The sequence below is a fragment of the Oryctolagus cuniculus genome, chromosome 13 (assembly GCF_964237555.1).
Source record: "Oryctolagus cuniculus chromosome 13, mOryCun1.1, whole genome shotgun sequence".
NCBI classification, from domain to species: Eukaryota; Metazoa; Chordata; class Mammalia; order Lagomorpha; family Leporidae; genus Oryctolagus; species Oryctolagus cuniculus.
The window spans coordinates 108,330,515-108,358,101 of record NC_091444.1 but is presented as its reverse complement, the minus strand read 5'-3'; the positions used below and the strand labels follow the sequence as shown (position 1 = coordinate 108,358,101).

At 48.6% G+C, this 27,587-nt stretch overlaps 1 long non-coding RNA gene across 32 annotated transcripts in view; it reads right to left on the bottom strand.

Moving 5' to 3' along the window:
- Positions 1 to 27,587, bottom strand: part of LOC103352362 (uncharacterized) — a 185,709-nt gene that overhangs the window by 128,668 nt on the left and 29,454 nt on the right. For 30 of the 32 annotated variants that reach the window (XR_011381751.1, XR_011381762.1, XR_011381782.1 and 27 more), the window contains exons 2-4: positions 27,420 to 27,561; positions 23,767 to 23,910; positions 22,467 to 22,538 (exon numbers count right to left, since the gene is read on the bottom strand). This is a non-coding gene — a long non-coding RNA (uncharacterized lncRNA). Of the gene's footprint in view, positions 1 to 8,393; positions 8,632 to 22,466; positions 22,539 to 23,766; positions 23,911 to 27,257; positions 27,562 to 27,587 lie in introns of all 32 variants that reach the window. The other 2 variants (XR_011381775.1, XR_011381761.1) reach the window with 2 other exon arrangements.

Here is a 27,587-nt window from a genome sequence, read left to right as displayed (position 1 = left end):
TCATGGTAAATGTCCCAGGTGCACTTGAGAAAATGTATATCCTGCTGTCAGTGGGAAGAACTTGATAAAAATTTCAATTGGGCCAAGCTGGTTGGCAAAGCGAGATAAGTTTTCCATCCCTTAACTGATTTTCTCTGTCCTGTTACCAAACAAGAATGCTATAATCCCCATATGTACTTATCAATTTGTCTGCTTTTCTTTTCAGTTCTGTTGAGATTTGCTTCTCTTTCCCACAACCCCGCCATTTGATGCACAGAGTGACGATGTTTTAGCAATGTGGACTGCTGCTCTCTGTCCATGTTCTGGGCCTGGCACTGTTTCTCAGGATATTAAGCTGCCAAATGCCATGCTGACATTCCATGTGAGTGCCAGCTCACATCCTGGTCACTCCACTTCTGATCCAGCGCCCTGCTAATGTACCTGGGAATGCAGTAGAAGGTGGATCAAGTGCTGGGGTCTCCGCAACCTACCTAGGAAACCAGGTCAGAGTTCCAGGCTCCTGCCTGGCTCAGCCCCAACCATTTGGGGAGCAAACCAAAACATGGAGACCTCTTCATCTCTATTTCTGTCTCTCTGTCTGTGTGTGTCTGTCTTTTTCTCTGTAACTGCCTTTCAAATAAATCTTTTAAAAAAAAGTCCCTGTTCTTTAAAGCATTTCATGTGCATCAATATTTCCACTCCAGCCTTCTATTGATTACTGTCTGCATGGTCTACCATTCTCTACCATTTTATATCTATTCAATTTTAATGTGGGTTTCTTGCAGAGAACATATACTTGTGCTTTACTTAATGTATTAATTTTCATTTTATTTGCAAAGGAGAGCAAGAGAGAGAGAGAGAGAGATCTTTCATTCACTGGTTCACTACCCAAATACCTGCAGCAGCAAGGGCTGGGCCAGGCTAAAGCCAGGAGACTGGAACTCCATGCAGCAGGGACCTAAGCACTTGGGCCATCACCTGCTCCCTCCCAGGGTGTGCATTATAGGAAGCTGGAGACAGAAGCCCTGCTGGGACTCAAAGCCAGGCTCTCTGATACAGGACCCTCGTTTTCCCTTGTCTCAGAACCTCAGACTGATGCTTCCAGGTCAGAATTCTCAAAGGGAATGAGCAGACATGAAGGAGGCAGTTCTAAACCTTGAGAGCAAATGTTCTGGGGTGAGAACGGTCCTCCCTGAGGCTTCCCCAGCCCCCGCTGCCCTTGGGAGAAACTGCAGTGCAGGATGCTGCTCCCAGTCCCAAGCTCCCACCTTCCTCTGTAGGTCTCCGCCCTGCATACTCGCTCAGCTGCTCCCTCAGCCCAGCTTTGCAGCCCACGTGCTCAGCTCAGGGTGTCTGATTCAGCCACAAGACAGGAAGCAGAGATAAACAGGCCTGCAGAGACCCAGGGGCCGCACAGGGTCCCACTCCAGTGCCCATCCACAGGCCTCTCTCCAGGCCAAAGGCTTTCAATTGCTCAACAATTAAGAAGATATTCATTAAAGAGGTCTGCAACACCGAGTTGCAAGCTGTTGTTTTCTACACAGCAGCGACCAAGTGAGCAGCTGCGCCTGCTGGGACCTGACAGCTCCACACACTTCCTGTCCTGGTCCTGAGGGGTGAATGGAAGGTCCAGTGCCTGGAGCCCACCCTGACAGAGCCAGAGAGGCTGGCAGCAGCCCACACTTCCAGCTGCGGTACCTGCTCTGCTTTTCACAGGGCCCTCTCTGCCAGGTGAACTGCTTGCTCTGACCTCTAGGGCTGCAGTGTTGGGGACAAGGAAGGGCCCCTGAGGAGCAGAGAGCAGAGGGCCAGCCTCACATTGCCTGGGACTCAGAATCAGGGACTCAGCAGAGGGCAGGATGGCGAAAACCCAGCTTGGACAGAGGACAAGGAGGTGCTGACATCAGCACAAGGCAAAGAAGCCAAGACAAGGACACGTCCTCACTGCCCAGAAAGGGTGAGGCTGCAGGAGGCCCCAGGGCTGCAGCTGCAGCTCCCAGCCGTGTGCTTCCCACAGGGACCAATGCCTCAGCCACTGGCCCAGGCTGCCCATTCACTGCCCCCTAGAAGGCCTCTCCCACAGCCAGCCTGCTGCTCAGGCCCAGAGCCCTCCCTGCTGCTCCTGTGGCATGCACCTGCTGCTAACTCCCAGGGAGGGGTGGGGGAGGAGCCCCTGGAATGTGGAGGGCTTGGCAGAGGTGTCCCTGTGGGGAAGGAGGCCTTTGTTGCCTTTGTACTGACCCAGGCTTTCATCTGCGCCTGTGCTGTGTGCTCCAGAGAGGCGGGAGAGCAGAGCAAGCTGGTTTTTTTTTTTTCCTAATGCATTTTTCCAGCACTTAGAGGAAGTGTCTCTCCAGAGGGGAGCAGGGTGATTGTTAATGGGAAGAAAGAGGTAATGTGGGAGCAAGTCCAGACACGTCCTGCAGGAGCCTGGCTCTGTGCTGTCCCTTTTTGCTCCAGCAGAAGAAAATGCCAGAGGTGAGCTCAAGGCCAACGGCAGAGTCTCCTTCTCTGCTCTGAAAGGGATTTTTGCAATTCCACTGGGTTTTTGGATCAGAGCAAAAGAAAGCTGACATTTAAAGCTGACATGAAAGGAATAAGGATGTTAGTTTAAGGAATTAAGATATAAACAGCAAGAGGATACTGTCCAACAGCAACAATGTTTATATGAATAATTATTGTTAAAGTGGCTACTATGTATTAGGCACTCAGCTTTGCTGAATATTTACTGTTAGCAGAAGTTTATTAAGACACAAACTTAGGCATAAATAAATACTCCTTAAAAAAAAAGATTTTTTATTTGAAAGACAATGGAGAGAGACTGGCACACAGGCAAAGATCTTCCATCCACTGGTTCAGTCCCCAGATGCCTACAATAGCCAGGGCTGGGCCAGGACACAGCGAGGACCAGGAACTCCATCTGGTCTCTTATGTGAGTGGCAGAAATTCAAGTACTTGAGTCGTCACTCAAGTTACTCACTGCCTGCAGTAAGCTGGAAGGGAAGTGGGAGGAGGAGTGCAAGCCAGGCACTCTGATATAGGCTGTGGCATCCCCAGCAGATGTATCAGCTGTTGTACATAACACCCATCCCAGAATACCCATCTTCACAGACTAAGGCAAACGCAATTGTTCAGCTACACACACACACACACACACACACACACACCAGCCAGTCCACACCTTTAACAAATGCTGACATCTGTACTGCTGGGCTCTAGATAAATACTGGAGTATTATAACATCTAGGACTGCAGCCCTGGGCTGACCCACCCTTCAAACAGGGTCCCCATATTTCAAATGCTGGAGGTTCAGACTCTGAGCCTCATGCATTCTTCCAAGGGTGAAAGAGCACCAGAGACTTGACTTGCAGGTGACAGCCTGTGAGAGCATCTTTCTCAGACCAGGATGGGGAAGCCACACTTGAGCAGAGCAGCTTCCCTCTTGGACCATATTTAAATCACTGTTGTAGAAACAGTCTGGGACAGACAGGTGCAAGGCAGAGAACCTGGTCTGAAACAAAAGTGCTGAGTTCAGGAGTCAGGATCATAGGGTTGGAGTTAGAGACCCTGACACTGACAGCTCTGCAGGTGACCAGCCCACCTGCCTGGCCACCTCCATGGGGAGAGAGAGAGGAATCAAGGACTTAAGGTAATGTGTGATTGTGTTAGGGAAGTCACTGAATACTTTGTGAGCTGAATTTAGACTTGAACATGGGGACTTTTAAGTTCTCCAAGTCCAAAAGCAGATTTTAATTTAGCACCTCATGAGTCTGTCTGTGATGTATTTTCCTCTTAAAAGGAGTTGCAATAATGAACAGCAGTCTCATTCTGTGTGTATCTCATTTACAGTGGTTATCATATACTAGCAATGGTTCATGTGTGCAGTTACTGTGATCAGACACTGTGCCACGCACCTTATACCATCTCCAAGATTAGCCCTCACAATACTTTTCCTTAATTATTTTAACTATGTATTTTTAATCCCTATTTTACTTTCTGTTGCATAACTCCAGCCTCTCGGAAGGTAACTAGAATAGGTAGTCCATGCTAGACAGTCATGAACTTGGCTGTGTGTGTTTGTGAAGAACAGGCCTGATTTCCACTGTTTCTAGCCTCCACAACACCATCAGTGATAGTCTGAATTCTCTGTCTCCTGGGTGCCTATCACTGTCTTCACTTCCTCAAATGCTGAATGCAAAGATTCTGGGAGTTTTCATCTGTGCAAAAAAAGTGTTATTAAACTCATCCCTATTATCTCACCTAGAACTACCAGAAACTTTAAAAAAATTTTAATTTAATATTGGGAAGGCAGACACATACACACACTTACAGAGAGAGAGAGGGACAGACTGACTCTCCCAACTGAGAGTTCACTCCCCTAATGACCACAACACACAATAGCCAGGGCTTGGCCAGGCCAAAGCCAAGAGCACAGAACTCAGTCCAGGTCTCCTATGTGGGGGGCAGGGATCCTGGTATTATCCATCACTTTTTGCCTCTCTCCAGGATGTGCATTAGCAGGAAGCTGGAACCAGGAAGAGCCAGGACTTGAACTCAGGCATCCTGATATAGGATGCAGGCATCCCAGTGGTGTCTTAACCAATGTGCTAGGTGCCCAGCATCAGAAGCCATTTCTTCCTCCTGAAGCTTCACAAGGAACCAATAATTCCCCAGACTGGTTTGCATTAAGAGCAGCTGTGCGCTCAAGTCTGAACCTTCTTTCCCCACCCTGATAGCATGGTGATCTCTTGGAAAATGCACTTTCTTCTCCATCCAACCCTGCCCTAACACAGCAAACACCAGCTGAACCACTCGTCAAATAGCAAATGAGGCAAACTCTAGATCCAGGCTCTTTAAGCTTTTAAGGAGACTAGAGAGTAACTAAGAAAAATAATGTGCAAGTCCCCATCACAGATGTTTGCTCAGAGCAAAAACATGAATCTCCCAGGAGACATGGCACTGGCCACGCTAGGTTGTGAGTCTACACGTGATCCAGGTGAACTTTGACTTATGAACCCTCTTTTGAAAGATTTACTCATTTCAAAGGCCACATCGGGGCCGGGGGTGGAGAGATAATATCTTCCATCCACTGGTTCGGGGCGAGGCAGGCTGGCAAGGCACAAGGTATTTGAGCCATCTTCTACTGCTTTCCCAGTTGCGTTTGCAGGGAGCTGGATAGGAAGTGGAGCAGCTGGGATTCGAAATGCACCCATATGCTAATGTTTCAGGTGGTGACTTACTCCTCAGTGCCCAGTGCCAGCCCTAAACTACAAACTCTGCACCCATTCCCAGCCCAGGCTTGGCTTCTGTAACGTGGGTGTCCTTTGCGAAATGACACCCCATCAGGCTGCCTGAAGAGCCTCTTGCCTGTGGCAGGAGCACTCCTGGGATGGAAGACAGGGAAGACAGCAGCCAGCCATCCCCCACGGTGCTCAGCACGCCTGTGAGGACTGGGCCGGCTTCTGCCCTTCTGAGGATGCCTCATCATGGAGTCTCCAGTTCCTGAGTACAGAGGCCGAGCAATTCAGCAGGCACCTCTCTTCCCACCCACAGCCGTTGCCAAGTGGACTCTTGAACCAAGTATTCTACTCAGTACCCCTCTTCCAGACGGCTCCAGTTCAGGCAGGGGTCACCCAAGAATGCTAGGACTGATTTTACTCAGGGTTCTGGTGCACTGTGAGGGAAGAAACCAGACGTTTCAGAGAACTACGCTGACTGCAAATCACAAAGACCGAGGTTCGCACCCTAAAGCATCCTACAGGAGCAGCCAGGCTCTCCGTCAGACGTCAGCTCTGCTTCCTCAAATAAGGCGAAGGCTGAGAGAGACAGAGAGGATGTCCAGCTTCCCCGGAAACCAGTCCCAGGGCTGAAACAAGATCCACCCACCCACCCCCATCTCACTTAGCTACATCCCAATTTTTATTTTATTCTAGGAACCCAAGTTTAAACCACGTTTAAGAGTATTTTTGAAATATTTTCAGTTTATGGTGGTTTCCAGGTTGTTCCTTTCCATTTCCCCATTGTTTGCACTGCAAACAAAGGCAGCCTTGGGAGGACACAGATGGGGCCACCATGGAAGGAGGGGCCACCTTCAATGCCAGCTCTGGTTGGGGGGCAGTAGAGGACTCTCCCCAAGTAGTTCATGGAACACCAGATCTGAGGAAATCAAGTGGCTGTAGAACTAGGACCATCATGGCCCATAATGCATTGGGAAAACGTTGCTATTAATGGGTAGCACAAGAACAGTGTTAAGATCAACATGCTCAAAGCTGTCACAGACATCAGCCATGGGCCCAACACCCAGGCAAAAATACTCCAATGTGCATCTCTGTGAGGCTTCTTGTGGTTGCCAGTGGTTTCAAGGGTGTGTGAGAATTTAAATTAACTGGGGACATTTCACTCAACTTTACCTCTCAATGCCTTTGTGTCACTTTCCCTTCAAGCTCTGTGCATTTTCCTGATTGAAAGCTCAAACGTGTGTTCATTCGCTCATTTCAAAGGAAAAGATCATCATTTTGACATTTTTTGAAAGGATGCTATCAGAACTTTCTAATTTCTTTGCTTCCCTATTCCACTCACTTTCCCTCCTCACAACCCTACCTCTCTTTGCCTCCCTACCGTTGTGCCTCCAGGCTGAGTCGGCTTTGCTTCTGCAGGGAGTGCCTGCTGCCTAGTCTTTAAAAAGACTCCCCTCTGAGCGGGAAGCCTCCTGTGGAGAACCAGCTCCCAAAAGTCAGAAAGAGATTCCTGGTGTAGAAAGTAATCGTGAAGTCCTAGGACACACACGTGGCGCAGCTGTTAAGATGTCTTTGGGGATGTTCATGTCCCACATCAGAGTCCCTGGGTTCCAGTCCTGGCTCTGTATCTGATTCTAGCTTCCTGCTCATGTGTACCCTGGGAGGCAGCAGGTGATGGCTCAAGTTCATGGGTTCCTGCCACCCACCTGGGAGACCTAGATGAAGCTCCCAGCTTCTAGCATTGGCTTGGCCCAGCCCTGGTTGTTTTAGGCAGTTGAGGAGTGAATCTGCAAATGGAAGCACTCTTGCTCGCTCTCTCTCTCTCTCTCCCCATCTTTCTCGCCTTTTCAAATACTATGAAAATAATAAACACTTCTTAAAAATCTTCAGTAGCACCAAATCATCTGAACTAGCTACAAACAGGAAATAATCCCAGCTTGTAACTCCATGAGCCTTAAATGTGTCCATGTCTGTGTTTGTATGTTTGTGTGTGTCTGTGTGAATACACTAAGGGTTCTCAACAGACTGTGCAGTCATAGTAAGAGATTACAGTGAGTCCCAGATAGCCACAGGGAGACAGACACAGGTCTCCCGGCAAGCCCACATGGACACCTGCCTGGACTCTGTGGTCTGAGCCCACTCCACATGTGGTGGGTAGAAAGTGCCTGGAGGGTCTCCACGCCTCACTGTTTGCCCTGCAGAAGCCACCTTCTTCCCCTGGAATCGATCTCAAAACCAGAGTCACTGGCATTTGCTGTGCCGCAATCAGCAGATAAATTAGATGCCGTGACGTGGAAATTCACCTGCGTGTACACAGGAACTACTGCCCGTAAGTGCACTGTGGAGAGCCACAGGGCCTCTGGGCGCATCTGCCATCAGTGTGATCATTTTAGCTTCATCTGCTGGTGGCTCAAGCCTCACTTGTGGGCTACATATTGATTTGCTTCCTGAAAATGTGCCGTGCAATGCAACCCCCATGTGGGTTCCTTCCCCTGTCTTACGCAGGTACGGTCTTCCCAGCCAGTCATGTTTCCCACCTCCTGTCTGGAGAATGTTAATTCAAATGGTCTGCTGAAGCTTGGCTCTGTTAAGAGGAGTGCCTGGAGTACCAGCCTGCGTGCTGGTCTCATAGCTCCCTGGAGCAGACGCCTTCCCGGCAAACACTCCAAGCAGACCGCCCATCCGCATCAAGACCTGGATGTGGCAAAGTCACCAAGGGAAATAACAGGGGCTCCTCTGTTTGCTTGCTCTTACCATCAGGCAATTACCCATGCGCATTTCTGGAGCCTACCAAGCCAGGACTGCCAGCATAGAGGCCAGGATCATTCCCTCTGATCTTGGGGAAGGGGGTGAGGAGGAAGTGTTGTTTTCTGTATGAACAGACAGCTCCCAGGGCTCTCGGACTCCTGGAGCTGCCACCTAGGCTATGGCCAGACATGGAATGTGTACTATGGCTGCCAGCTCAAGCTGTTGTAGAAATCTGGCTGTGTCTGGGCGGTCCCGTCACCTTGCCATGCCACCTGCAGGTACTGAATGGACACCTGCCCTCAGGTTTCTCCCCAGTGCCCCACGTTCCTGGCTGTAGGTTCATGAGCTGCTATGCCGTGTGGAGGCCACACCACAGAATTAGTCCTGAAAGCAGGGGTTCCCCAGGGGCCTGGGGACGGGAGCCCTCACCTCTCTCCTGAGCTGGGCAGTGCATTTCTTCTACCCGGCCTGCAGCTGCCTCGGCCTCAACCCGGCCTCGCGGTGAGGAGGGGGTGAGTGAGGGTGTTCAGCATCGAGGCCTGAGCCACTCAGGAAGCCGGCGGTGACAAGGCACAGACACGCTGGGCCTGGCTTACGGTGGGGACGCTCACACGGCACCACAGTGCACTCAGTGCTCCCTCAGTCGACTCCTCTCCACGTTCTTGGCCTGGCAGATAAGACATGGAGATGGGATTCAATCCCCAACTCAGCAGGGGACTCCAGCTCCCTGCTAATGCTCACCTCGGGAGGCAGCAGTGATGGTTCAAGTACTGGGGCCCTGCCATGTGGGAGACCAGGAATTCCCAGGTCCTGATTTTGATCAGCCCATTCCCACCCACTATGGACATTTGGGGGAGTGAACCAGTGGATAAGATTGCTTTCTTTCTCAAATAACATTTTAAAAAGTTTTAAAATACCTCTGCAAAACTGACACTAAAGGAAAGGCTCTCTCTGTGGTGCAGCGCTCCAGTAACGCCTCCATGTGTTCACGGCAGCTTCCCTCCGAAGGAAACCAGCAAAAACCAGTCCTGTGTCCTGAGACTACACAGATCTGCAAGGTTCTCAGCACAAGGCAGTCAGGTGTGGCTTTACGGACACAAGACGACCCTAAGTTCTTTCATACCACCTCCACTGAGAAATGGGGCAGGAAGCCCCGCCTTGTGTCTGGCCAGGCTGGTGACCGCATCAGCCACTGAATAATGCAGCGCTCTCTGACGCCTCTGGCTGGGCCAGGAAAAGCGATGCAGCTTCCCTGGCTCTTCTGGAACTTTCTCTCTCGGGACCATTCTTCAGAGACCCAGCCCATGCTGGGAGAAACCAGAGGCACGGGAGATGCCCTGTGTCAGCCCTGGGGTTGACAGCCCCAGCTGAGCCTAGCCTTAGAGGGATCCCAGGGCAGCGGCAGACGTGGGCATCAGGAAGCCCCCAGAGGAGTCTGTCCCCGGCCTTTGTGTCACCCTTGGCTTTCTGCCCTCCCAGCTGAGGCCCCAGACATGGAGGAGCAGAGAGCAGCCACCCTGCTGGGCCCTGTCCAAATGCCTGACTCATCACCAGTGAGCATCAGCGAGGCAGCTGTCGCTTCAAGTCACCAAGTTGACAGGTAACTGCAACATCAACAATAAAAAGGACAGAGGTACCCATGTGACAAGGAGGAGGAGGATGGCTCGATACCCACCCTCCGAGCCATCAGAAAGGGGAGACACCCCAAACCTCTGTCCACCTCAGACTCGTCCTGTTCAACGGCAGTCTAGTGATTTAGATACCAGAGAGGGCTGATCCACCCTGAGTGCACAGTCTAGTGCGCAGTCTAGTGGGGACTAGGAGGAGCTCAGTCAACTTCAGGCAGGATGGCTGGAAGAAGCGAGTTTCACAGGACAATCTACGGCCGGGATCAGGGTGAAATCTCCCACCGGTGCTGAAGCAGAACAAGTAACACAGTTCTGGGGAGATGAGACTGAGAACCAGAAATGCATGCTGACTCTGTGAGCTGAGAGTAAGCTTCCAGTCCACCCATGGCGCAAGGATGTGGCCTTGAAAATGACACCCACGCTGCTGCTTCAGTAGGCAGCAGCCAGGGCCCAGGGTGGTCCCCTTCTGCCTCTGTGGTCTCAGAGACCAGCCCACAGCACCCACGGTACAGTGAGGGTGTGGTGACAACCCATCCCAGCACACCGCTGTGGGGGCCCTGGGAAAGAGAAGGCACATGAGCTTCCTAACAGCCGTCTTCCATGTTGTGGAGCAACTGAAGCAGCAGAGGCTGGGTCCTGTCACAGCAACTGTGCAAGCCCGAGCGGACAGCTGGTCAGCCGTGCTACATCAACTCCAAGTCTTCAAAGCCAGAACAAAGCCCAGGGCGACAGGCAGCATCTCAGAGTCAAAAGCACTCGGCAGATGTGGCAAAAAGGAGGTTGCAGAGCTAAAAGTCTCCAACAGTCAGTTAACCACTGAGCTCTTAAAAAAAAGATTCACTTATTTGAAAGGCAGAGTTCCAGACAGCAAGGTGAGAGGAAGAGTCAGTTCTTCCATCTGCTGGTTTACTCCCCAGATGACCACAACAGCCAGGGCTGGGCCAGGCCCAATCAGGAGCTGGAACTCTATCTAGGTCACCCACATGGGTGCAGGGACCCAAGTTCTTGGGCCCTTTTTCTCTGCTTTCCCAGGTACATTAGCAGGGAGCTAGATCAGAAGTGGAGCACCAAGACTCAACCCAGTGCTCATATGGGACGCTGGTGTTACAGGTAGCAGCTTAACCTGCTGTGCCACACCAGCCCCAACCATTGAGCTCTTGAGATCATTCTAGTTCAGCAATTTCAACCAAATTTCATTCTTAACTCATTTTTCTATCTGATGCGACGTAACTACTGAGTGCTCCATGGTAGTGCAGCCCTAGGCCGAGCAGGGCCTAGAATGGTGGACATCTCACCCCTACCTTCTGGAATCGTGTGCAGAGTGAATGGCTTGCAGGAAGACACTGGAGTTTGGGGAGAGCAGAGACACCTTCACGGGAAGGAGAGGCAACTGCTCCTGGCTGCAGGTGGAGAGCAGTGCAGCGACAAGAAGCCCTCCCTGCGGCATCTTAATGGGATGCCAGGCCTGACACCCGCCATGAATACTCTTCTCACTTCACTATCTTATTTGCATCTGCTTCAAGCTCAATGTTTGGGTTCTGTTTGAGAAATGTATGAAATCTACGTTGACATTTTGTTTGAGAAGCGCTCACTCACAATTCTCCCATTCCCGTATTTCCTGATTCTGATACCGAGAATTAAGAGACCGTAGCCATGGGAGATGGTAATAAATCAGGAAGCTTATTCATGTGGCTAAGGAGAGAAGAGAAGTAGGCCAGTCCCCGGGGGTTCAAGGCAAACTGCGTGATTACAATCTTTACCAGGACACTAATCATGGGCCAATAATTGTAGCTATCGCCTCAGTGGTAATTACGGGGGCTTGCCCGAGAGACCGCCCAGTGTCCTACAAGCCCGGGGAACGTACGTAAGACTTGCTTGCGAACACACTGTCTTCCAACGGCCAGTCTCAGGACTCCCGGGCACTGTCATGGCGACGCCAGGCCCTTCCCTGGCCAGCCGCCAGCCCTGTGTCCCGGGAGAGGCTGCACGCCTGCAGATGCGTGCTGCTCCGGCCGGCCCTCTGAGGCACCAGCTGCGTGCTCCGTGCCTCGGCCTCAGAAGAGGCCAGCGTCCGAGAGCAGTCTGGGCCTGACATGGCCGCCTCGCGGGGGCTGCCGGGTACTTGTTCCCCTCATGCTCAGCGGGGGGTAGCCCACTAGACGCTGGGGACCTGGCTGTTGAGATGGCAGAGAGCCGCACAGAGTGCGCCTGACCGTGGACGTAAGACGCCGGCCCCTCCTCGGCGTAGTGGATGTAAGACGCCGGCCCCTCCTCACCATACAGCATCTGACCGTGGACCTAAGACGCCAGCCCCTCCTCAGAATACAGCATCTGAACGTGGCCATAAGACGCCGGCCCCTCCTCAGAATACAGCATCTGAACATGGACGTAAGACGCCGGCCCCCCTCAGCGTACAGAGCGCGCCTGAATGGGGATGTCACCCACCTCAGCATGCGTCTCCCACAGCCCCGCCCTCTGCCATGAGCTCTCCCAGCATCCTCTGGTGCACAGGAAGCGACGCGTGTGTCCAGCCCCAGCAGGGCAGACCCGCTCCAAGCCCCGAGTCCTCTGTGGAGTGGCCCGGCTCCACACTGCCCAGCCGCACCCTTGCCTGCCCGGGGCACCTTCTCATTTATTCACGTTCTGCTCCACGTGGTGTCCGCACCCTGGCGCCGGCTGCCGAAGGAACCGCTTCACTTTCCACACCTGGCCTGTCACTGTTGCACCTCTTCATTCCATGCCCACCCAGGGCCATGACAGACCTGCCAGTCAAGACCTCCCTTCCAAGGCCGGCACTGTGACGCAGCGAGTACAGCTGCCTTGTGATGGCGGCATCCCACGTGGACACTGTTGGAGACCTGGCGGGCTCCACTTCCAATCCAGCTCATTGCTGATGTGCCTGAAAAAGCAGCAGAGGACGGCCCCAGCGCGTGGGCCCCTTTACCCAGCTGAGAGACCTGGAAGAAGCTCCTGGCTTCCATAGGCCCCGCTCTGGCTGTTTCAGCCACTTGCAGAGTGAACCAATGGATGGAAGATCTTTTCTGCCTCTCCTCCTCTCTCTGCCTTTCAAAAAAAAAACAAAAAACAAAAAAAAAAAAAAAAAAAAAAAACAAAAAAAAAACCAACACCTTCCCTTCCTGAGGCCACCAGTTGTCACACTGGCATCCTGTATCTGAGAGCTGGTTCTAGTCCTAGCTGCTCCACTCCCAATCCAAGTTCTTGCTGAGGTGCCTGGCAGGCAGCAGAGATGGCCCAAGTGCTTTGTCACCCATGTGGGAGACCTGGATGACAGAGTTCCTGGCTCCTGGCTTCAGCCCAGCCCAACCCTGGCTACTGAGGCCATCTGAGGAGTGAACCAGCAGACGGAAGATCTGTGTATCTCTTTTGCCGTCTTTGTCTTCCTCACTCTCTGTAACTCTGCTTTTCCAGTTGTAGACTCAACTTCAGTAGGGTTTTAGAAAAACAATCAGCAGCCACCTATTTGATTGCCTTTCATTTAATTCTTATCAAGGGATAAATTCATTCTACAAGAAAGGCAGAAAAAGAGGAACCAAGCTATTCAACAAAGAGAAATTAATAGGTCTTTTAGAACCATAATAAGTCAATGAAGGAAATAGAATTTCACTTTCCAAAGATTCACAGAGCAACAGTGTCACAGTCTTTTAATGTTTTAATAAGGAAATAAACGTACTAGGAATGAGAAGGGTAAGAAAATGTCTTTCATCGGAGTAACAGTTCTCAAATTCTCTGATTCTGCAGGCACCAGAACAACTCAAGGCTTTGAAAATACAGACTGAGCATGCTCTGCTCTGGCGCAGCCTGGAGATTTGCATTTCTAACAAGTTCCAGGGAAGCTGCTGCTGTCCAGGGACCACACTTGGAGAACCTGTTCTGTGGGGCTGGGAGGATGGCTGGCAGATGACCCCTGAGGTCAGCAGATTCTCTCTCTGCCCTGTGTGTCATTACAGGAGAAACGAAAAGGAGCCACAGGAAGGAAACAGAATCCCCAGGAGGCCCCAACCCCTTGAACTGCACACGCTTGAGAACAAGTCCAGGGCGATTTAGGGTCATCAGCAATCATTTCAAAGATTTCTTGACTGTAAACACCATGACCACAGCAGGAATGCGACAACATGGTCTCTTTTCCTAAGTGGAAAAATGAGTGACCCTGAAAACCCTGGGCTTCTAAGTTTAACTTCTCTACACAGGAAATCATGGCAAAGACAAAAGAGGGCACCACGAAATCCAAGGTCAAGCACCTTGAAAGCAACAGGGCACTGAGTAACAGCAGCATCAGCTTTCAAAAACAATCCTTGCCTACAGCTTTAGATGTGGAAAGGGTCTCGCAATCACATGGCTCAGCAGCTTATTCTGACAATAGGAAGCTAATGCCCAAAGAGGTGCTGCCCAAGGTCGCAGCTGACTGGCGCAATAAAGGGCAGGGATGCCAATTTCTTGCTCTCACCATGCTGAAGACGACGGGTTCTGATGCTTCCTCTATCAGCCCAGCCACACCCAGGACTCGAGCCAACCTGGCCAGGGTGTGGTGTAGGGGACCCCTGACCTAGTTCACAGCCACATCAGCCCAGGTGCAGCATCTGAAACATCTTTCCAAGCCTTGTCCCAATGCCACCAAGCCACTTAAGAATCTGGGGCCAATTCTTCCAGTTGTCCAGGGTGGAGGGGCAGACAGCTGGCTGTCCCTAAGAAGGCCCGAGTCTAGCTGCTCTGCTGTCAACAAAGGCTGCTCATATGATCTGCATGGTGGACTCTGCAGTGTCTTGGCAAACATCATGCAAACAGCAATTCCTTTAGCCAGCAACAGAGTCCTGCTCTGCATGGACCCTGTGGAGCAGGAAGGAGAAAAGACCCAAGACCCCCATATCCCAAGAGGCTTACTAGAGGTAGCTTGTCAGGTGATGGCTTAGAAGATGACACCAGACTTGGGAACAGGGTGCTCAGCATAGCCATCAGCTTCCAATGTGCAATGCAGAGGAAATTGGAGCCCTCAAGACCTAGTGCAGGCCGAAGGTAAGGAAATGATGGCACACAGCAGGGACAGAGTGACAGCTCTTTGGTGAAGACCTTGGAGTAGACCCTGACACCTGGCTCTGGATCCCAGCTCTTCCTATTCCACTGTTATGCTCTCAAGATTCCCAACATGAATCAAAGGCCCTCTTGGCACCGCCACGCAGAGGACAGGGACAGAGCTGGAACTTGTGTTTTGGTTCCTGTGTGCCACAAAGGGAAGAAGTTCTCTGAGCTGCCCACCAGAACCTCCCAGGAACCCTGAAACACCACCGATGCCTGGAATCCTGCCCAGACATTTGTTTTCAATCATTTTGGAGGGATGGTCTGAGCACTGGGTGCTTGAAAAGATTTCAGATGATTCCAACATACAAAGTCAAGAACCACTGCTCCATAGGAGTGAGCCCAAGCCCATGTGATTTCAGAGATTTGCAAAAAGGTTTCTAACCAGAGAACCCTGGTTTCCATGATGGTGTGAAATTGAGAACCTCTTGGTTGTGCTCTTGACAACAGCTTCCCAGCATGGCTTAGGGCAGCTCCTTTATCCCTCCCACTGAGTCACTTGGCTTCTGTGGACGTCTCTCTGATGACCACCGTGACTACCACTACTAGACTCTGATGTCCAACTGTAGTCCAAAGCACATATTTCACTTCTTGTTTGTGAGGCCCAGCACAGGTCTGACTTCCTAACAGGCTTTGTGCATGGTACAGAGTAAGAGAGGACGTGGTGTGGGCAGACTCTAGCTCCCAGAGCACAGTACCCAGCGCCCACTACAGCCACCTTGCTCCCTGGGATGCAGAGGCACCATGTCACTTCATCTGTGAGCCCAGGAAACTGGCCCCCTCCAGGGAAGCCTTCTCTCCGTCTGCCCTGCTTTTACCCTTTGAAAATGTGCTTGTACAGGTGGGCATTTGGCACAGCAGTTACGATGCCACCTGGGATGCTCACAATGCATATCAGAGTGCCTGGGTACCGGCAGTGGATCTGCTTTTAATTCCAGCTTCCTACTAATGTGCACCCTGGGAAGCAGCAGTTGATGGTTCAAGTCATTGAGTCCCACCACCCATGTGGGAGTTCCCAGTTCCTGGCTTTGGCTGGGCCCAGCCCTGGTCATTGCAGGTATTTAGAGACTGAACCAGCAAATGGAAGATTGATTCTCTCTGCCTTTCAAATAAAGCACATTTTTGCTATAAATGCATAATTCTTGTACATATTTATGAGCTACAGTGAGACATTTCAGTACACATATACAACATATAATGATTAGGTCAGAGTGATTGGTAGATATTGCTTAGACATTTATCATTTCCTTGGAGAACACTGACAAACCTGTCTACAAGCTATTTCGAGATATTAATCTGTCAACCACAATTATCCTGCTGTTCTACTTATCCAGTTGCACACCTGTACCCAGTAACCATTCTCTTATCACTCCCCCTTCTCACAAAACACACAGCCTTTCCAGCCTCTGGTAACGACTCTTGTATTCTCTACTTTTTTGAGGTCAACTTTAGCTTCCACATGAAGCTCTCTCATGAATGAGAGCATGCAGTATTTATCTTTCTGTATCTGATTTATTTCACTTAACCTAACAGCCTCTAGCTCCGTGTTGCATAAATGATAGAATTCCCTTCATTTTTATGGCTGAATAGTATTCCAGGATAAATGCCTTCTATGTTTTCTTTATCCACTCATCAACTGATGAACACCTAGGCTGATCTCACATCTTGGCTGATGTAAGCAGGTGCTGCAATCAACAAGTGAATGCAGGTGTCTCTTCACAGATTTTACCTCTTTTGGCTCTATACCCAGTGGTGGGACTGCAGGCTTCGATGGTAGAAGCATTTCTAGATCTGGGGACTTCTCTAGTTTTCCACAATGGCTGCACTAATTTGCATCCCCACAATAGGGTATCAGAGTCAACCTTTCCCTTGTTCTCCTCAGGATTTTTTTTTTTATCTTCTAACAGGTGAGATGATATCTCAATGCAGCTTTAATTTGCATTTCCCAGATGCTTAGTGATGTTGAACTTTTTTCATATACCTGCTGAATCACTTGTATGACTCTTTTGAGAAACATCTATTCAGGTCATTTGCCCATTATTTAACGGATTATTGGGGTTTTTTGCTGTTGAGTTGTTTGCATTCTTCATTGTCTCTTTGCTCAGTTGACTGCGTCCTTTGCTTTACAGAAGCTTGTTAGTTTCATGTGATGCCATTTTTCAGTTTTTCAATGAAAAAAAATTTCGCCCAGACCAATGTCCTGAAGCATTTCTCGTTTTCTTCTGGAGTTCCATAGTTTCAGGTCGCCTGTTGGCATCTGTTCCATTTTCATTTGACTTCATATGTGCATGTAGATATTCATTTTCCCAGCACCAATTTATTTAAGCGAATTCTTTCTCCAACATATGTTCTTGCAGGCTTTGTTCAAAATCAGTTGGCTGCAAATATGATCTGTGGGCTCTCTCTTCTGTTCTATTGGTCTATATGTCGTTTCTGTGCCAGGACCATGCTGTTCTTATAGCTTTGTAGAATGTTTTGAAGTAAGGTGTTGTGATGCCTCCAGCTTTGTTCTTTTTTGCTCAGGATTGCTTGAATCTTTGGGGTCTTTTGTGCTTCCACACACATTTTGAGAGTATTTTTTCCATTTATGTGAAGAATGTCATTGATATCTTGATAGGAATTTCACTGAATCTGTGGTTACTCTAAGTAGATGGACATTCTAACCATCTCAGTTCTTCCAATTAATGAATATAGGATGCCTTTCCTTTTTTGTGTGTATATACTCCTCAATTTCTTTCATCAATGTTTTACAATGTTGTAGAGGTTATTCACTTCCTTGGTTAAATTTATTTCTAGATTTTTGGTTTGTTTTTTTGTGGCCATGATGAATGGGATTGCTTTTTGATTCCTTTCTCAGCAGTTTCATTTTTGGTGTATAAAATAACTGACTTTTAGATGTTGATTTTGTATCCTGCAACCTCACTGAACTCATTTACCAGTTCCAACAGTTTTCAGTGGAGTCTAGGTTTTTTTCTATATGAAACCATGTTTTCTGCAAATCTGATCTCCTTCTCTCCTACTGGATGCTCTTTATGTCTTTCTCTTGTCTTACTGCTTTCAGACTTCCAATGCCTCATCAAGTAAGTGGGGAAAGTTGACATCCTTGTCTCCTTCCTGAACTTAGAGGAAATGAATTCAGCTTTTCCCCACTCACCATGATGTAGTCTGTGATTCTGTGATGATAGTCTTCATTGTGTTGAGGTATGTTCCTCCTGTACCTCACTTTTTTGGGAGTGGAAAGAGTTTACCCTGAAGGGATGTTGAATTTTACCAATTGCTTTTTCTGAAACTACTGAGAATATTATATGGTCTTTACCCTTCATTCTGTTAATGTGATGTATTACATTTATTTATTTGCATATGTTGAATCATCCTTGCATTCTCGGGATACATTCAGCCTGGTCAAGGAGAATGATCTCTTTATTGTGGTGTTGGATTCAATTTGCTAGGATTTTGTTGAGAATTTTGCGTCCATGATCAGCTAAGATATTAGTTTATAGTTTTCTTTTGTTGCTGTTGTATATCTGTCTGATTTTGGTATCAGAGTAATGCTGGCCTTGTACAGTAAGTATGGAAGCATTCTCTTCCTTTTGGTATTTTGGAATAGTTTGAGAAGAATTGTTATTTGTTCTTTAAATGTTTGGTAAAACTAAGCAGTAACGTCATCCAGTCCTGGGCTTTCCTTTGTAAGGGACTTTTCATTTCTGATTCAGTATTGTTAATTCTTATGGTATATCCAGGTTTTCTATGTCTTTCTGGTTCATTTTTGGTACATTTTATGTGTTCAGAAATTCAGTCTTGAGTTTTCTAATTTAATGGCAGATAGTTCATCACAATAGTCTCTAAGGATCTCTTATATTTCCATGGTATCAGCTGTACTGTCATTTTTATCTTTGCCTTCATTTATTTTGGTCTCCTTTCTCTGTTTTTGGTTAGTCCGGCTAGAGTTTGTCAATTTTATCTTTTCAATGATCCAGCTTTGTTCCACTTATCTTCTGCAGTTTTCTAAGTCTGTCTTCATTTACTTCCACTCTGATATTCATCATTGCATCCCTTCTACTAATTTTGGTTTTAGTTCATTCCTCCTGCTTTTCTACTTCCTTGAATTGCATCATTAGGTTGTTTATTTTAAATGTTTCCATTTTTTGATGTAGGCACTTAGCACTATAAATTTCCCCTTAGTGCTTTTGCTGTATACTACAGGATTGATATGTTGTGTTTTTGTTTCAGTTTTTTTTTAATTTCTTTTATTCCTTGGCCCATGGATCATTTAAAAAAACTATTTAACTTTCATGTGTTATGGTTTTTGAAGTTCCTCTTGTTGACTTTCATTTCTGTTCCATTATGATTAGAGAACACACAGGATATGTTTTCAAGATTTTTTTAAAAAAATTAAGACTCGTGAACCACCACATGGCTGACCCTGGGGAATGCTCCATGTGCTGATAGTATGAATGTGTATTCTGTAGCTCTTGGATAAAATGCTCTGCAAATGTCTATTAGGTCCATTTGGTCTGCAGTGTAATTTAACTCCATTGTTTCTTTGCTGATCACTGTGGTGAGATGATCTGCCACAGATGAAAGTGCAGTGTCTAAGTTCCTTACTATTAGTGCAGTAGAGCTTCTCTCTTTTAGATCAAATAACGTTTTTATTAGGGTGCTTCAATGTTGGGTACAAATATATTTATGATTGTAATTTGTGTTGAATTCATCCCTTTATTAGTATACAGTGACTTTCTTTGCCTCTTTTTACAGTTTCTGACTTAATATCTACTTCATCTAGTATAAATATAGGTACTCCTCTTTGTTTTTTTGTTTCCATTCGCATGGCATTTTTCCCATTCTTTCATTCTGTCTATGCACACTTTGGTGAAATATATTTCTAGTAGATGGTGCATTCCTAGGCCATCCTGTTTTATCCATTCAGCCATCCTATATCTTTTTTTTTTTTTTTTTTTTGGACAGGCAGAGTTAGACAGTGAGAGAGAGGAGAGAGAGACAGAGAGAAAAGTCTTCCTTCCTTTGGTTCACCCCCAAAATGGACGCCACGGCCAGTGCGCTGCACCGATCCGAAGCCAGGAGCCAGGTGCTTCCTCCTGGTCTCCCATGAGGGTGCAGGGCCCAAGCACTTGGGCCATCCTCCACTGCCTTCCAGGGCCACAGCAGAGAGCTGGCCTGGAAGAGGAGCAACCTGGACAGAATCTGGCACCACAACCGGAACTAGTCTGTATCTTTTAATTCCTATGTTTAGTCATATTCAATATTATTAATATGATAACACAGTTCTGTCATTTTGTAGATTTCTCTCTGGCTTCATATGTCATATGTTCCTTTCATCTTGTGGCCCACCTTTGTGGTTTGGTGATCTTCCTTTTTTGTGTGACTGCTATACCACTGAATTTTGTGCTTTTGTGTTTTCTCATGATGGCACTTACCTTCTGGTTACTCATTTCTCATAGGGTCAGTGTGGTGGTGAAGAATTCCTTCAGTTTTTGCTCACCTTTGATATACAGAGTTTCTCCTTCGTTTAATAAGGATAACCCTTCTGGGTATAGAATTCTTGGTTGGCAGTGTCATATTTTAGGATTTTGAATGTATCTTCTCATTCTCTGCTTTCCTGGATGGTTTCTACTGAGAAGTCTGCTGTTAGTCTAATGAAGATACCTTTATATGTGACCTGTGTGACCTGATACTTTTCTCTTATTTTTTTTTTTTAGAGTTCTGTCTTGTGCGTTTTAAATATTTATTTTAATCTACTTGAAAGAACAAAAAAGAAAGAGACAGACTGAGACAGAGAGAAAGAGATCTCTTCCACCGACTTACTCCCTAAATGCCTGCCAAAGCCAGGAACCCAGAACTGCATCTGAATCTCCCACATGGGTAGCAAGGACCCAGGATCTTGAGTCAGTATCTACTGCCTCTGAAGATATATTAACAGGAAAGGCAGATTAAAAGCAGAGTAGCAGGACTTGAATTGACACTTTAATATGGGACACAGGTGGTGACTTAACCCACCATACCACAACGCCTGCCCTATCTCGTATTTTTGACAATCTGACTATAATATCCTCAGAGAGGATCCCTTTTAGTCAATTCTGTTAAAGGCACTGGAAACGTCCTGGATCTGAATGTCTGCATCTTTCCTCAAATCTGGAACATTTCAACAATTAATTTCTTGGATAAGTTTTCTATATCTTCTCCCTTCTTCTGGAAAACCCATAATGAAATATTTGTTTCCTTAATGGTGTCCCCTAAAACGTTTCTTCATTCTTCTGAACTTGGTTATTTCAAAATCTTATCAAATTCAGAAATTCTTCTGCCTGATCTATACTTCTGTTGAGGCTCTCCGTTGTATTTTTTATTATTAAGTTCTTCAGCTCCACGTTTCTGTTTGATTATTTTCTATGGTATCTACACTGAATTTCTCATTCATGTCATGAAATATCCGCCTCGTTTGGTTGAATTGTCTGTCTATATTTTCTTATATCTAAGACTCTTCAAAATAATTATTTTGAATTCTCTTTCAGGCAATTAGCCAGTTTCCTTCTGTTTGGAGTTTACTGCTAGAGAATTGTGTTCCTTTGCTGTGTCATGTTGCTTTTTTCATCCTTCCTGTGTCTCAACACTGGTATTTGTGCATCTGATTTTTTGTCATTACTGACTTCATAGGGTGGCTTCGGTGTTGCCTGGATAGGCTTTGTTGGCTTAGGTTCCAGGTGGCCCATGTAGCTTCAGCTGTGATCCACACTGGGGATGTTTGCAGGTGTCCCTGTGGTCTAGGATGCAGGGTTGTAGGATTGTATCGTCAGCTGGGACGCATTCTCTTAGGCATGGCATGTTTGCTGGCAGCTCTGAGCCCCTGTGAACCTGGCTGTAGGTGTGGGGGCACTTGTCATTTTCCATGGATCATATGGGGACAGGGCCACTGCAGCAACTCCAACTGGGTATAGCTCAGTTGCCTGTGTCTGAGGGCCACACACACATGGTCACAGCAATGGGGCACTGTCAGTGTGCAAGAGCTACATGAGACTAACCTGCTAGGGACAGGCTGCCAGTTGCTTCCCAGAGCTGAGGGGCCAGGTCGCACCTCTATCTGCAGGTATTGCTGTCTCTTCTTCCCCACTGAGGCCAGGTTCTATACATGGTTCTCCAATAGAGCTGTCTGTGTTGACAGAAATGGCCTACAGCTGTCCAGGCAATGCAGTGTCCCTAGCCAATGCCAGCCATGTATGGTCATTGAGTCCTTGAGATGTGGCTTGTACAACTGATGAACTGGAGTTTTATTGCATGTCTAATTAAATGGAAACAGGCACATGAGGCTGGTGACCAGTGTGTTAGCATGACACGTGCATACTACGCGAGGCATGTCTTCCCGGAGCTCTCGTGTGCAAATACATTCACAGCACGGAAGAGAAACATAGCTCCCTTGTGGCGTTCTGCCAGAGGGAGGGGGAAGCACAGCGGCGGCCTCGGCATTAGCTGGAGCCGTGGCCAGGGCCCAGACAGCAGTGAAGATGCAGCGCTGTTCTTAACACTGGCAGGAATGGCTCACAAACCAGCACTTTATGGGACCGGGGGGAGGACAGCCAAGCAGAAGTGTTGCAACAACTTCTCTTACCAGCAGCTCCCAGGACTTCCTGGTGGCTGTTGTATCGGATTACTCCGACCATCGCATTCCTGTTATATTAGCACTTCCTGGTTCCATAAATACTAGGAATAGACATTCGGCATCTCCCAAAACAAGCAAAGCAAAACACTAAGGTTTTGTTTTTAGTGACTTCACCTTTTGAACTTCCGGCAGTGTTCATTCAAATGCTGGTGGGGGAGGGGGCTGGAGTTTAAATTCTCAGATAACCTGAAAGACAAGGGAAGCAGGATTTGACACAGTTAAGAAGAGATTGGTTTAGATCTGCAACTCGCCTCTGAACACTTTGAGCCTGGCACTGTCACCTCAACTACATGTGCTAGTTCCCCCTGCTCCCTGTCCTCCCCATCACTCTGGGAGTTCTGCCCCCTCCTCTCAACAGGGACCCCAGGGCTGGGTGCAGATGTGGTTAAGGGCATTGCCTGCAGACTCAGACTTCCTGGGCTTGGGAACTCACCCCCTGTCATGGCAACCCTGGGCAACCACCTGGCCTTGAAGTCCACCCTGTCCTCTCCTGCTGTTGGGATCTGAATAACCCCATAGAGGGGCAGGTGTTTGGTGCATCACTTAAGTCGCCACTTGTAATGCCAGCAGCCCATAGCAGAGGGCCTGGGTTTGAGTTCCAGTTCCTCTACTTCTGATCCAGCTTCCTTCTGAGACATACCCTGGGAGGCAATAGATGGTGAGCTAAGTACTTGGATCCCTTCCACCCACGTGGGAGACCCAAATAGAATTCATGGCTTGTGGGTCAAACCTGGCCCAGTCTTGGCTTTTGAGGGCATTTGGGGAGTAAACCAGTGGACAAAAGATTCTCTCTCCCTATCTGCCTTTCAAAAAACATGAAAACAAAAATCAAAAGGGTGTTAAAATAGTATTAAAAACAAATAGCCCCATTCATAAGGAATAGATGAGTCCATAAGCACATATATCCTAATTCATGTGAGCCCACTACTAACAACATTCAAGTTTGCGGTCCCAGGGACTGACTGCAAGACTCAACTCTACAAGCTGCTAGTTGTGTGAGCTCCCTCTAGTTCCATCTCATCTCTAAACTCTGGCTTATAGCCACTGAATGACGAGAAGGCAGCCATTCCCAGAGGTGTGCACATCAGCTCCACGGGAGCTTTTGTGGAAATGCCCTTGTTGTGGTTCCTAACGCTGGTGACCTCTACCTTCTGCTCAGCTGCAGTGGCAGGGATGTTATCAGTGAGGCTCGATGCAGCCATGACAATGTCGAGTCGGCGGTACAGCAGGCAAGGCTCTGGGTTCCCCAGCTCACCCCCGGGATGCATCCGCAGGGCAGCAGCAGAGGTGGGAGAACTCCCACGCAGGGCAGCCAGCAGGCCCACTCTCACTAGTGGCATGCTTTTCTGAGGTCTGGGCCCTCATCTTTAAAGAGAGAAAGTGCTTTGTTTCCCCACCCTGCAAAGCCACTGACCAGAGACACTGCAGAGCACCATCACAGCATTCAGCTTCTTCATGTCCTCCCAGTGACTTCCAGGAAAGTGAGTGAGGGCAGAAGTCCACGAAGGGCCGAGGGCTGTGAACATGCAGGGTGTTTAACCAGATCAGGCAGCGTGTACTAAAACACATCAAAAAGGTCAGAAATAAGATTCCTTTCCTTTACATACATACAAATACAAGGGCACTTTAAAAGGTGCATGGAAATGAGAAATAGAATATAACACACATTTCATTTCCCAGGCACTTTTCAAAGACCCTTCCCACGTATCTACAGGCACATGTGATAAGTAGATGCATTGTACAGACACATCCACATATGTGTGCCTTCACACGTGCACTTGGTTCTCATCTGCTGAGTCTGCTCTGCCCAGTCCTGGACACACATTTCTCTTGGTAGCTTCCACGGCCCTAACATTTTAGCTAACGTGGCAGGCCACATTTGAAGGCTCACCTTCAGATGGTGAGCAGAGAGCTGGATATACAACAGAAAAGTTACCCATCAAACCATAATCATCCTGGTGTCAGTTAACTTACAAAGTAAGCAGAGTTGTTTCTTAAATGTGCTCTGAGCGGGTGAAAGGAACTAAGGACAATGCCGGAATATGGAAATTCAGGCAGCACAGGCAAGTGTGCATCCACCAAAGATTGTCACATGACTTTGACTTTTTAAATTTTGTATGGAGTGATTTTTATGTATTTTTTGTTTTGTTATTGTGAATGTCAAAAGTAAATATTTTCCCCTTTGATATAATTTTCTCGTTGGAGAAGGTCAAATTTAAAAGGCCAGATCTCTCTGTAGAATTACACTCTACTCACAGCCCTGGAGATCAGCCAGACCCAGACCCAGACCCAGCCATCAGAGCAGGGAGCCCCTCTTGACCATCTTTCCTCCCCGGTAACGGGGGACACACACTGCCCCTGATCAGAGTAGAGGCCTGGTTCATGGTTCATGCAGCTCTACAGAAAAAAGAGGTGGGGCTGGTGTGGTGCTGTGGCTTAAGCCACTGCCTGAGAGTCCTGCATCTCATATGTGAGCACTGGTTCAAGTCCCAGCTGCTCCACTTCTGCTAATGAACCTGGGAGGCTGAGGTGTGATGGCTCAAGTCCTTGGACCCATGCAACTCATGCGAGAGACTCGAATGGAGTTCCTGACACCTGGTGTCAGCCTGGCCCAGCCTCTACCACTGTGGCCATCTGAGGACTGAACCAGTATATGGAAGATCTCGCTTTGTGTATGTGTGTGTGTGTGTGTGTGTCCTTCTCTCTATTGTTCTGCCTTTCAAATAAGTAAAATAAATATTTCAAAAAACAAAAGAAAAACACGAGGAATTCAGTGGAATTAGGCTGGCACTCCCTGAGCAGGGGAATCTAAAGGCACCACTCTGGACAGAAGCAGGCAGCTCAGGACACCCGAGGTGGGCAGAAGCTGCTGCCGTCACTGGATGCCCTCTCCTTGCCATGGGCACTTCTCTCCACCCTTGTTCTACGACACCAGCTTTCTCCAGATCCCAGACAGGAAACATGAATGGCCAGGCCACAAACTCACAGCTTGGCCTTGGTGAGACAGAGAGGCAAGGTCCTCACTGCCTAGCACACTGCACTGTGGGGGGAAGGGCACCAGAGCCCATGCATGGTGCCAGCCACAGAGGACGTCCTCACACAGACAGCGTGGCTGGAAACACAGCCAAAGTGTGCATCCGCTTTACTTCCTGCGAGAGTGGCATTGGTTTCAGTGTCTCCCACCCAGCGCTTGTGGGCAAGGAGACCTAGAGATGATTTGTGATCCTCTGACTCCAACTTTGGCCCAAAGCCAGCAACAGAGTTTGCATAGACTGTCAATCAAAGTAGGAGCGAACAGCATCGGAAGGGGTGGCGTGGTACCTGGAGGCCACCTGATCTGTTGGGTGTGCTCATGGAGGGGAAGGGTGGTCACGGCCTCAGGGAGGTGGACCGAGCCGCTTCTCTCTGCTGTATGTGATTGTCTACCCACTCAGAAACCCGACCCAAAACAACACAAAAGCGCAAAGCAAAGTCTGATGCCATCTTGTGCAATTGGGTTGCAAATGTCAGGCATATGGAACCTGTGACTACTGGGAAGCTGGACACAGGACAGCTTCCCAGGGTCCACATCTCATCCTGTCAATCATGTCCCCATTGAAAACTCCACCTTCTCCTACCGTGGGTTGACAGAAGGCCAGGCTCAGTGCAGTGGCCTCGAAATACTATGAAGAGGCTACCTTAAAGCTGGAGGGAGGGAGCAGACACGCATGGGGTTTCAGCAAGGAGACTCTCCTCACCCAGGGCAGACAGCAGAGGAGCACCACAGCCATGATGCTTTGGGGCACACAAACGGAGGTGCACACGGCCTTGTGGGTTGTACCCAGCCTCACGGATCCCTGACTGTGCAGAGCCATGACCAATACAGACCTGTCTGCCGTCCCAGCAACATCCCCACCGGGGATCCAGACAACTGCTGACCCTGAGGCTCTGGGAGCTCCACACACATCAACATGGTCGAGGGAACGTGAGGTTTGCAGACAACGGAACTGAAGCACACACGTCTGGGGGAAAGGGAAGTTTGAACTCTGTGTAGTTGTCTCGTAATATTCACATTCCTTGAACTTAGGGAAGACGGCTCATCTGTATGGATTTCAGAATGTTTTGCGGCAAAATAAGCCCATCTTTCATTTCAGTTTTTCATGAATGTTTTGCAGGTCCCTTATAGACATTGTCATGTATATTTATTATGCAGTTGCCAGAATGTTCTATTTACAGAGTAGACAGGCAAAGCCTCCGTTTTGGAGTCTTCAGGTTGAGTTCCCGCGAGGGCGAGTCCTGGATATGTCAACACAGTGACAGGGGCCTGCTCTCCGAAGCTGGCTCCGTGGTGCCCATCCGCGCTGCAGCTGGCATTTTCCTGCATTCCAGGAGTGAGTTAGGAAAGCAGATGGGTGTGGAGTAAAGGGAATGAATCCCCTGATACAGGGAAGGCCCACATGGGGTTGATTTAACTCATCAGCCTGCTCTACCCTGCCGCGGGGCCAGTGCACACCGGAGATGAGCACAGTGCGCTGGCCTCAGGCTGTGCCCAGCGGCTGCTGTCAGCCTTCTCCACTCCCCAGGGACACTGCCAGCCATGAGCACCCTCCTCTCCTATGCAATGCGAGATTCCCTTAAGGCGTTGAGCCCCTCAGCCAGCAGACCTGCGGGACAGCACCAAGGACGGTTTCAGGGACTTGTGTTTATGACCCCACCTTCATCTTCACTTGGGCTGTTTTTAATCTCCTAAGTCAGTAACCAGCAAAGACTTCGGCTGCTGGTGCTCAACGCTCTGTGTTGTCTTTAATGGGTTTCACAGAGCTGGGATCCGATGAGCATCACATGTAACAAAAACACAGCCTCTTACCATTTTTTCTCCTTAAACACATTTTCCTTGTGCAAGCTGGCAAAAAGACAGATCCTTACCGAGTGAGTTCTTTTGCTGTTTATATTTGTCCTGGCAGAGCTCCAGACAGTGCCTAGCAGGGGATTCAGCAGCCCGAACACGAGCCCCACAGACTGTGCATTTCTGAACCGCACGTGAGAACCAAGAAGAGGTGGGGATGCCTGCATCCCATATCGGAGTACCTGGCTCTGGGTCCTGGCTCTGCTTCTGAACCAGCTTCCTGCTAATGTGCACCCAGGAGGCAGCAGGTGGCAGCTCAAGTATTCGGGTCCCTGCTACCCTCGTGGGAGACCCAGATGATATTCTGAAGCCAGGAACCAGCACCTGGAAAGTGGAGACAGAAGCTATAA